Source organism: Portunus trituberculatus, chromosome 15 (genome assembly GCF_017591435.1).
Source record: "Portunus trituberculatus isolate SZX2019 chromosome 15, ASM1759143v1, whole genome shotgun sequence".
Classification (NCBI taxonomy): Eukaryota; Metazoa; Arthropoda; class Malacostraca; order Decapoda; family Portunidae; genus Portunus; species Portunus trituberculatus.
In genome coordinates, this window is record NC_059269.1 from 1,627,964 (window position 1) to 1,639,407 (window position 11,444).

At 38.3% G+C, this 11,444-nt stretch overlaps 1 protein-coding gene across 4 annotated transcripts in view; it reads right to left on the reverse strand.

The window, feature by feature from the left end:
* Positions 1-7,686, reverse strand: part of LOC123504010 (WD and tetratricopeptide repeats protein 1-like) — a 436,213-nt gene extending 428,527 nt beyond the window's left edge. For all 4 annotated transcript variants that reach the window (XM_045254212.1, XM_045254209.1, XM_045254210.1 and 1 more), the window contains exon 1: positions 7,433-7,686. The gene's annotated coding sequence lies outside the window, so the exon portion shown is untranslated. The remainder of the gene's footprint in view (positions 1-7,432) is intronic.
* Between the last annotated feature and the right edge of the window lie 3,758 nt (positions 7,687-11,444).

Sequence of the window (11,444 nt, forward strand, 5' to 3'; positions counted from 1 at the left end):
GATTAAGATTAAAGAAAACCCAAGAACAACAGTGTTAGTAAAGCCATATACAAGGGCCAGACAAGTTTGTTATCCTTATTATGTAAGAGATGATGCTGGCAAACACATACTCTGGCCCATAGCTAATGGTTCTATATAGCCAGCTGCATTCAAAGTAGGGACATATTTAGCAGATCTTACAGTTGTTAAGGATCCCAAACCAGAAGATACATAATGATTTGTTGCCTACATTTAATCAAACCTATGAAGGTGGAAATACAAGTAGAAAAGCTAGAGCAATTATTAAGGAAACAGGACTGGTTTCATTTTTCTCAAGAACAACAGAACCTTCTGGATGATGTAATACTAAAACATACTATTTTATCTATTGCAGATCAGAATGAATAAAGTAAGATTGAAGGATCACCAGTTGGTTAGTGTTGAAAGACCCAAGTCTAGTTAGAAGTCCTTTATACCAATATCCAAAGAAGGATGGTGGGTGGAAGGTGGGAATAGCAGCAAGCAGTCTAAGGCATGGAGACTAATGGTGGTGTGATGAATACAGAAGGTGAACCAGAATCCCACAGGGCCAACCTCAGGGACAAGGAGCCAAACATAAAGATTTGCTTGCTGATGTTATCACATTTATATTTCCCAACAATACATCACCAATGGACAACTTTTCTGTGCCTCCAACAATTACACTCTCATACACAAATTATGTTACTTTCATATATACCATCAGTGTCCCACTGGTGTGGATCAAATTGTCCTCAGCTAGTCAGACAACTTAATCTACTGCTACTCAGATCACAGGTACTTTAGAGTAACCCTTGATCCCTCCATCAAGAAAACACAACATATGTCAATCCTTTACACCTCTTCACCAAAATTTTCATGTTCTATATTTATACAGATTCTTTCTAAGTACAACAGTGCTTTGTGATAACAGACACTTTCGGGGGTGAGAGGTTGTCTGTTACCACGAATTGTCTGTTATTGAGAGCAGTTTGTCTGTGAGACCCTTAAACACCCTCTTTCCCTTTCTATGGTAGTTTATTCTCTTTAAATAATAAAAAAAATATATTTTCATAATTTAATCAATCTTATTCTACACTCCAATTTGAAATAAAAGAGTTCATTATTCGAGTGTACAATAATAAAAATTTGTCTTAACATGAATAGATAAATTAAAAATATAGCTTCCTGTCTGGTGTAATGGCCAATTCCCATGGGGTCCAGTGGCATCTTTAAAAGCATTGAATGACTGCCTGAAGGACACTGCTGAGGTGACAAAGGAGGGGAGGAAGACAAGGGATCGTCAGAGTCAGAGCAGACCACCTCCACACTATTGCCATCTCCCCAAAGATGACGGACTTGCTTCCATTCTCTAACACCACTCCACCTTCTTACCCTCTCTCTCTCTCTTTCTTTCTTTCCCTCTGTTTCCTATAAAAATTGGTGTTTTCCTAAAGCCTTTTTAACTTTTGTTCCACATTGCTGCTGAGATAAGAATAAGGTGTGTTCTCTATAGAAAGGCGTTCCCCTATCCTAAACATAGCATCTTAGCAGAGAAGTGCTACACTGCTTCGATATCTCACAGTCACAAGCCCACACCTCATGCAGTCTTGCTATAGAGTACTGCGCTGCTGCAAACTCATCAAATACCCACCCTCACAGCCAATCGAAGGCAGCAATCTGCAATGTCAACAAGTGCTTCAGAGAGAGAGAGAGAGAGAGAGAGAGAGAGAGAGAGAGAGAGAGAGAGAGAGAGAGAGAGAGAGAGAGAGAGATCAGGTGGCAGTGTTGTTTTGTTTACATCACTATGCTTTCACCACCACTGCTGCCACCGCACTGATGATCATTTACAAGAAAAGCCAGTCCACTTCATACAAAATTACTCTGTCAGTCAAAAGAAAGAAATGAAACTGCAGACCTCCAAACACCAGTAAATGAAGACAAAAATTAAGTGATTGGAGAGTTTTAGGTTGCATTTGTCTGCCTGCACATTTGCCAGCCATGGCACTCTCTCTCTCTCTCTCTCTCTGTATGGCAGTGTCATTATCCATGCTTCCCCAACAGCTTTAACACAGCAAGAGATACAACATTATGGAGATAACAGTCAGAGAAGGGGAATTGATAAGATGAAAAGCTGTTGATTTCATCTTAATAAAATTGTGCGAGTGGAATACTTCATATATGGGCGAATAAGGTCCTTGTACAGAGTTAGCACTTGGGGGGTGAGAAAAACTGGCAGAAACAACAACGTAATGTAAACATTCACAGTCAGTCTGATCTTAAGAAAGATTGAAGGATTTGTGCAAGCCAGTTTAGGTATGTATACTGGAGCTGGCATAATCCAGTACCATTGAATTAGTATTAGATACCTCATTGTATGTGATAATACTGATCGAAGCTCTTTGATTTTCCCATTTAGTTTCATTCTGAGGTTACACACTACTTCACACAATAAATTAATTGGCAACACTTATTAATAGCAATCGAGTCTGGCAAGACCACTTCACTAGTTAAGCATAAGAGTTTCACATCTCATGGACTGATTATAGATGTTCTTTTGTGTATTGAGGCAGCTGTAGTTGATTACGTTTTGGTCCTGGTAGGATCAGTCTCTGTCAGAATTTACCAAAAAGGCCATTTGGCCTGGCTGTGAGGACAACTACTTCTTGTGTATAGCAAGTCATTACACACTTGACCCTCATTTTTCCAGACTAAATGGTGCAGGCACTGGTCTGGATAATGAAACAGTCTGGATAACAAAAATGGATGTTTCGTTTGTCAAATGGTCATTTATCTTCCTAGACTTTTTTGAAGAACTGCAAAATTTTTCCTATTTTGGCTTCCCTGATGAACTAAACCTAAACCAACTTAATCTAAGTTAATCTAACACTAAAACTAACCAAATAGTACTGTATATTGTGACTTATAAGTCAATCTGGCACATAAGTCAACCTCTATAATTTGACCCCAAAATGATGTACTATCGATTGACCTTGCTGATAAGTTGACCCCTTAACTATTACTTAGCCTGAGTCACTAAGCACTGGGTTGCATATTAAGTCTTACCTACATCAACAACCTGCCAGTTTTTACTTTTTCTTTCTGTGCTCACCTGTTTCACCACTATCACATGAATATTTACTTAAAAAAAGCCTCTAATGGTAAGTATCCATCCACCTACAGTCCTGCTATTCATGGGGACTGCACATACTCCCTAAAGGAATATGTTCAAGGGTGATGTGAATATTTCATAGGTAAGGAACTCAGGGAGGCCAGATAGGACTCCTAGCTCAGGGAAACGGCTTCTTCCTCCAACATGTTCCACCTCCTCTGTAGTAAGTAAGAACAACAATGTACCTACACAAATACCATAGTTTATTACTATAGAACATTTTATTGACACAAAAGCTAAAAACAATAATTTTGTAACAAAACAATCATGGTTGACTGCTCAGCGCTGCCACCTAATGATGAGCATTCCATTTGAACAGCCGTTTAGCTGCAAAATTTTAATATCATTTCATGTTTTTAAATATTTTAGATTACATTGGGTATTATGCTTTTAGCTTTTGTATCAATAAAATATTCTATAGTAATAAATTGTGCATTTGTGTAGGTATGTTGTTGTTTCTACTTACTACAGAGTGGCAGTCTCTTGCACAGCATATCACAGAAAGAGTCTGCCTCTCTGAGCCAGAAGTCCTATCAGGAGCTTGGTGGCATCTAATGCAGCATATTTTCCACTCCTTACATTTTTCCTTGGTGCACCTTTATCACTTTTACTTAATGATGCATCCACACAGTATTTGGCAGAATATTCTGCCAGCTTATCTTTTGATTTACTAATGTCCAACACAGTCTACTTGGCCACACCACACTCTTCACAAACACTCACAACTCTAGCTCCTTTCTCTAATTTTCTTCTTATTTCCAGCTTTTATGTCAGAGGTAGGGCCAGTCACTTACACCTAACATCCTTGGGAGATATAATTAAGAGTTCTAAGGTATTGAAAGATGCACAAACTTGTTCACTGATACCAGACAATACACAGTGTCCACTAGTGTCAGCCAGACTTGTTTACAACCACCTGCCGCAGTAGAGTTGCCATATATCGGTCATTTCTGGAAGTGTGCAAGGTGCACATTGTTTGAATTCATTTGTTGGCTGTCTGGACTTAAATTATTAATCTACTATCTGGACACTGTCCAGATTCAACGAAAACCAGATAAATAAAGTCTGAATAAACGAGGGTTGAGTATAATGACAGCTTGGAAGCTATTAAGAGCTCACAATGTTCTGCCCACACGTGTCGAGTGTCAATTTGCTGCAAATAGTGTTCTTTCAGTGATGTATGCATGTTATGCAATAATCATAACAGAATGTATGGACAGAGAAAATAAAGCTGATGACATGCTGGTTTCCACAAAGGATGCAGATAACCAGCTCCGACCAACATGAGCAACATGGACACGGGCAGTGTCTGAGGTTAGTTGCTCATTATCTGATGATGAATTCATACTGTTCAATAAAGCTTTTACAAGAATTAAGAGGAAAAAGAGAGCAGTAAATGAAACAAACTTCACGAGAGAAAACTTTGGAGAATATCATATTTCCAGTGATTTGATTTCAACCACAATCTATCCACAACACCTGTCAGTGTGGCACTCATTCCATTTATTACAAACTGGTTGCTTTTCATGTACCTTATCAATCAGGAGCTTGACATTCATCCTGCTCTCCAGTCAGCAGTGTCCACATGTCAGGAATTGAACAGGCAAGAATGATCTCAATCACACACTGAAACCCCACTTTTTTTTTTTTTTTTTTTTTTTTTTTTTTTTTAGCTATTATCAGTTCACTTTTACACATTTTTCATTGGAATCTGACAATTACATAAGAGAAAATCCCATTCTATCCTAGAAAAATTGGCTATTATATCTAATAAAATACATATTGAATAATGGTGTGGGATGAGGAAATACCCAGACATATTGGTAGGTGGCACACAATTAGCTGGAGCCTTACCAGTGGTCAGTCCAAATATTTCATTGTTCTACTTTCCTTTGACTGGCTGCTGGACATCCACCTTCATCATTATTACTCTCCTCATCCATCATCAGTGAATACCTGTTTTGATTTTTCTTATTCACCCACAAACTGCGACATATACGTATACATCATATGATGAACAGAATCTAACTACAACTTACATCATACAAAGTGAAGGCTATTTTCAAAACTTGGTGACCTATATTTCACTCCTATGTCTTGAAATGATGCTTGACACCTTAGGATAAGTGAATTCACACTGAAGAGTTTCTAGCTTATTACAAGTGCTTGTGTCTTACCAAAACATTAGAAATAACATAAGAATGGTGTAGCCCACTATATAGATAAAAATACATCATCAAATATCATAAGGAAATCTTCCATAGTTTAATACCACTTCTAAAACTTTTCTTATTCTCATGATTGTGCAACATGGACATGACTATTGGTCAGTTCACAGATTAATAAAGATGATAAATAGGCATTTTTAAGACCAGTGTTACATTGAGCATAGATTTCAGTACTTCCCAGCTACCTTTGGAACACATTTCATCGATACACTGGGGGTTCACATAAGAAGAGAACAGGCCACCAGCACCAACACACTCAGATCTGCTTCTCACTGTGCATGCTTCACTTTTTTTTTTTTTATATATGAATATGATGCAATTCTTGATGCTTAATGTATAGGCAAGATGGAATACTTTAGGTTAGGTTAGATTAAGTTAGCTTGAGTTAGGTTAGGTCAGAGGAGTTAGGGGGGTAAGGTTTCACTTCCTTAGAAATGTTTCTATCATCACAATTTGAAACATATGAAATGGAAAAATGCTCAAAAGTTCCTTGTGTGTATGGAAATTCATAGGAAACTTTTACAAAGGCTTTGCTAACGCTATCGCGTTTTATTGCTATCACTCAGCCATGAAAAGCTGCTAAAATTTCATTATTGTGACCTCAGATGCCTGCTATCACGCGCCTAGCCATGACGTCATGGGCTATCTGAGCGCTCATTGGCCAAAACCGCCTTCCCGCCAAGATCAATTCGGCTATCGCATTTTCGGCTATGGCGTGGCTATTTCAGCCTCAATTGGGCGCGATAGCTGAGGGCTAAGTGTATTGCATTTTTTCTGTGGACGCCCATGCTCCCACCTAGCATTTCTTCCTGCGGACCCCCATGATTCTAACTAAGCCTAAGCCATAATAAACCTCACATAGGTAGGGATTTCAAGTTTCAACGCAAAACTTATTTATTAGCTGGCTCCACCATCAAAGCATTTTTCAGTGTTTCTTTACGTGATTTTGTTATTTCCAAACTCTTTCGTAATGCAAATTACTCAATTTAATGTTCCCTTCACCCAAAGTAACCCGATTTCCAACTGGTACCCCAAAACATTGGGAATGAGAAGCAGGCATGAGTTAAGAATATATATAAAGAAAAAAAAAGTCATAACTTGAATAATATTAATTTGTGACAAAATATATTGATATGAGTGTGTGGCTTGGGTGTTGGATTCATGTTCATGTGTGTGCATGAGTGTGTGTTTGGTGGCGAGGTAGTGAGGTAACTGCACGGGACTAGTCAGTCAGAACAGGAGCCTTGAGGTCCTCGCACTACCTCCTCGCCTCTTGCCCATACAAGCTGTATTTGTGCCAGAACTTGCGCAAATTAAATACAAAGGAGGAACAATAGTGTCTTCCTGTGCCTGGGGAATCTGGGAGGAAAAGGAGTGGCCTGCCTATACACACACACATTGAGTCCAGTCCCACTCAGGGAAGTTGGTCCATGTTGTGCTGCCTTACATCACCAAATGGTCTCTTGACAGCATACGGCAGACCGACGGCGCAACAATATATACCACAAATCAATTCACTACATTCCTCACCACAAAAATGAGTCACATCAGAGATTCCATGGCTGGGTGAACTGCCAGCCTTGACATTAGCCTCAATAAGTAGCTTGAGGGAGAAAGTGTATATATATATATGAAAAGTTTTAGAAAATGTCTACTTTCCAATGGTGAACCCCTTTTTTTTGTATCAGTAAGACAGATGGCTTTATCCAGTAGTATCCAGTTGTGCCAGGTGATACAGACAGGAGCCAATTGTTAACATGAACCAAAGCAAACTTCTGGTGCTTCATGTCTGTTGACTTTACCTAAAACCAGTAAATATTCACGAGCGGAAGACCAACTACAACAATAAAGTGAATAGCTATATAAGTAAATGGATGAAATAAGGCCAAAGAAACACCAACCTTCATAAAATATAGAACACTGCCTTGCTTATAACCTATATTTGCTTCAATACCCACAAACCTTAGCAGGAACGTAAATAAAGGCATATACCTGGACTACTTGAGCGTCACTACACAGACAGCACTCCACTAACCTGTCAAGCAGCAGCAGAGGCGCCAGTGGTACTCCCATGGTGGCAGCGCCTTCACGTCCTCAGCGGTACATGCTCACTGCAGCTAATATCCTTAACGCAGGTCATACGTTATACAAAAAGCAAAGCCCTATAGTGTGTGTTGTCACTCCTGTAGTCCTTAAGCTACATGCACCTCTCCTGTTAAAACAGAACACAGACACTTTTTGTGGCAGGTCGCTCTAACGCCGCCACCACACCACCACTGTACACACACATAGAAAACTCACCCTCGAAGGCAAACCTTTATATATTTCTGCTCTCTACAGTTTTAACATCTTCCTTTTCAATCCTGCCAAGAAGTTTTTGAAAGCGATAATATATATATATATATATATATATATATATATATATATATATATATATATATATATATATATATATATATATATATATATATTCAATTTTGTTTTACCCTTATCAGATATCAGACGTCTTAGCAACAGAATTTAACCACACTGACCATGATGATCCTGCTAACCATTCTCCTCTACATGATATTGACCCTGACATGAATTACCTACAATTCTCACCACAACAAAACTTCAATAGTGACTATTTTACAGAAACCCAGCTTAATGACAGAATAGTGGAAAAAGCAATTGACTCTAATGCATTTTCTGTTCTTCACTTGAACATTCGTAGTATTCCTAAACATATACAAGACCTTAGTAATTACCTCTCAAATGTCAACATGAAATTTTCAGTACTGGGACTATCAAAGACCTGGATAGGCAATTCAAGTTCAGGCATTTATGATATGGAAGGCTATAACCAGATTGAGAGTTTCAGAACAAATAGAACTGGTGGGGGAGTTTCTCTATATATTAGGAATAATTTGAAATATGTAAAGAGAAGTGATCTTGATGTATTTGATAATCACCTGGAATCAGTGTTCATTGAAATTGACAAGCACCTAGTCAACTGTGGAAAAAATATCATTATCGGAGTATTATATCGCCCAGCCAATACAGACCCTGATGCCTTCATGCATAGTTTAAGTTGTCTTCTTGAAAAACTTGACATCGAAAACAAAACTTTGTATTTGATGGGCGATTTCAACATGAATCTGCTGAATGCTGATACTCATAAATTCACTGCTGATTTTATCGAGCTAATGTTTTCTCATTATTTCATGCCATTAATCAACAAGCTAGGCCACTCGAGTTGCCAGGAATTCGATCACCCTTATTGATAACATTTTTGCAATGATACATATAACACATCTCTCTCTTTAATGGAATCCTCTATAGTGATATATCCGACCATTTTCCCATATTTAGCATAAACCTAACGTCTACCACAGCTAAAGATGAAAGCACAGTCCTCAAAGGTAGAAGTTACAGCCAAAGCAATATTGATAATGATAAATTCAAGGAAAAACTACAGACTATTGATTGGAATGATGTGATGATTGAAAATTATTGCCAAAAAGCATTCTCAAAATTCTACCACACTTATTTAAAATGTTTTGATGAATGTTTTCCCCTAAGAACATATGAAACTAACTATCGTAACAGGTAGCCTTGGTTATCGGCTGCTACAAAAAATTCTATTAAGACAAAAAACAAGCTGTATGTAATTTCATTTAAAAGGCCATATGTTCACAACATAAATAAGTATAAGGAATACAAAACAAACCTACAGAGGATTATGAGTAATGCAGAAAGAAACTACTATGACACTTTATTTAAGGAAAATTTCTGCAACATTAGGAAGTCATGGATGACTCTCAAAGGGATAATAAATAGAGGCAAGACACCCAACATAATACCCAATAAATTTATTGTAAATGATGCAGATTTAAGGAATGCAAAGACCATTTCTAATTCATTTAATGATTATTTTGTGAACATTGGACTCAAATTGAGTGCATCCATCCCTCCGAGTAATTTTACCTATGAGTCCTACATGCCGAATGATAATGCATTCTCTCTCCTTTTAAGACCCTCATGTAGCGATGAAATCTCCCAAATAATCAAGGGACTTCAAAACAAAAGTCCAGGATGTGACGGCATTCATATGAAAGTTGTAAAAGCGACACACTCATTTATCTGCCACCCGCTAACTCATATTGCAAATTTGTCATTCAGGCAAGGTGTTTTTCCTAAAGAATTGAAACTAGCAAAGGTTACTCCTGTATTTAAAGGAAACAATCCTGAAGTAATGGTTAATTATAGGTCTATCTCAGTGCTGCCAGTGTTCTCTAAGATATGTGAGCGCCTAATGTATGCAAGATTATACTCTTTCATCACTAAGCATAGTATATTTTATGAGTATCAATTTGGCATTAGAAATGGGTATGGAACAAACTTACCATTGATCACATTAATAATGCCTCGGAGTCCCCTTCTGGGGGAAGGGGACCAATAACGTCCCCAGGTCGGACGCCTCTTCTGATAACGACCCCAAATGCTTTGGCACCTCCATGAACTTTTTCTACATTAACTTCTGCAACATTCGCGGTCTTAGATTTAACTTTCAATTTGTAGAACACCACCTCTCCTCCACTAAACCTCATCTTCTTTTCCTCACCGAAACACAGCTGTCTGACGCAACTGACAGTAGCCCCTTCTCTGTTCCCTCCTACTTTCTCTATTCTCATTTTCATTCCAAAGCTGGATGTTGCGTCTATGTGCGCAACGACTTAACCCTATACTTCCCAAGTTTTTCTTTTTTTGAGAAAAAAATAATGTTGCTGTTCTTTGCATTTGTTTCCATCAATAATATCTAATCATTTTGAATTTTTCATCATATTACATATATTAAATGATACAGAATTAGAGGACTAATTATTATTATTATTATGAGGTCAATGAAGGCGACCCACTGGAAAGCATAACTGCATAAACCCAAAGGCCCAGTGGGCGGCACCTCACCGATAAGTGAAAGGAAGTAACAGGAATGAACAACAGAATAGGAAGATTGGTAGAGATCTAAGAGGTAGTGAGTTCAGAGAGAAGAAAGGTATTCACACGTTTTTAAATGCTTCAATGTTACTAGAATTAACAATCTCGTTGGGAATTGTATTCCAGAGTCTAGCAGATACTGGGATAAAACACCGGGAAAATTGTGAAGTATTACATCGATTCACAGACAAGGAACGGTCATTCATGATCAAGGATTGTCTTGTAGCACGTGCTGGTAGTGAAGGGGCAGGCAAATGACAATGCAACGGGTGGTTGGAATTAGACATGATTTTGAAGAAATAGGACAATGATCCAACCAAACGACGATGCCGAAGATTAATCTCAAGATTAGGAAGAAGAAATTTAATCTGGTTGAATGCTCTATCTAAAAGCTTTAAGTGAGACTCTGCTGCAGAGATCCACACAGAGTGACAATATTCAAAATGAGGCAGTATGAAAGAGTAAAAGCAATTTCTTACAATATCATCAGAGGAATATATCCGCCTACATTTGCGTAACAAACCAACTTTACATGAGACTGATGATGCAAGTGAACGCAAGTGCAACTCAAAAGTAAGTTTGGGATCAAGGGTGACTCGAGTAACTTCAGAGACGAACAATTAGGAATAGGTACTTCGTTGACAACAATATCAGGGTGAACTGGGAAAGGTGTCCTTGATCTGCTAATAACCATACTATGGGATTTACTCGGGTTCAGTTTCATACCCCACTGATCACACCATGACAGAATCCTTGAAACATCTTGAGTGAGTACATTAGCGACTCTCTGCCTATCCTGTGGGGAAGGAATTGTCGCATATATAGTGGTGTTATCAGCATAAGCAACCATATTAGATTCAATCCCACACCACATGTCAGATGTATAAATAATAAAGAAGAGGTCCCAGAACACTTCCTGCGGAACACCGGATACAACTGGACTAAAAGAACTAAGGCAGCCATCAACAGTCACACGCTGCCTTCGACTCGTTAGGAACTCTGACAGAACTTGATGGACGCGGCCACCAATACCAATAGATCTAACTTTCGATAAAAGGGCTCTATGA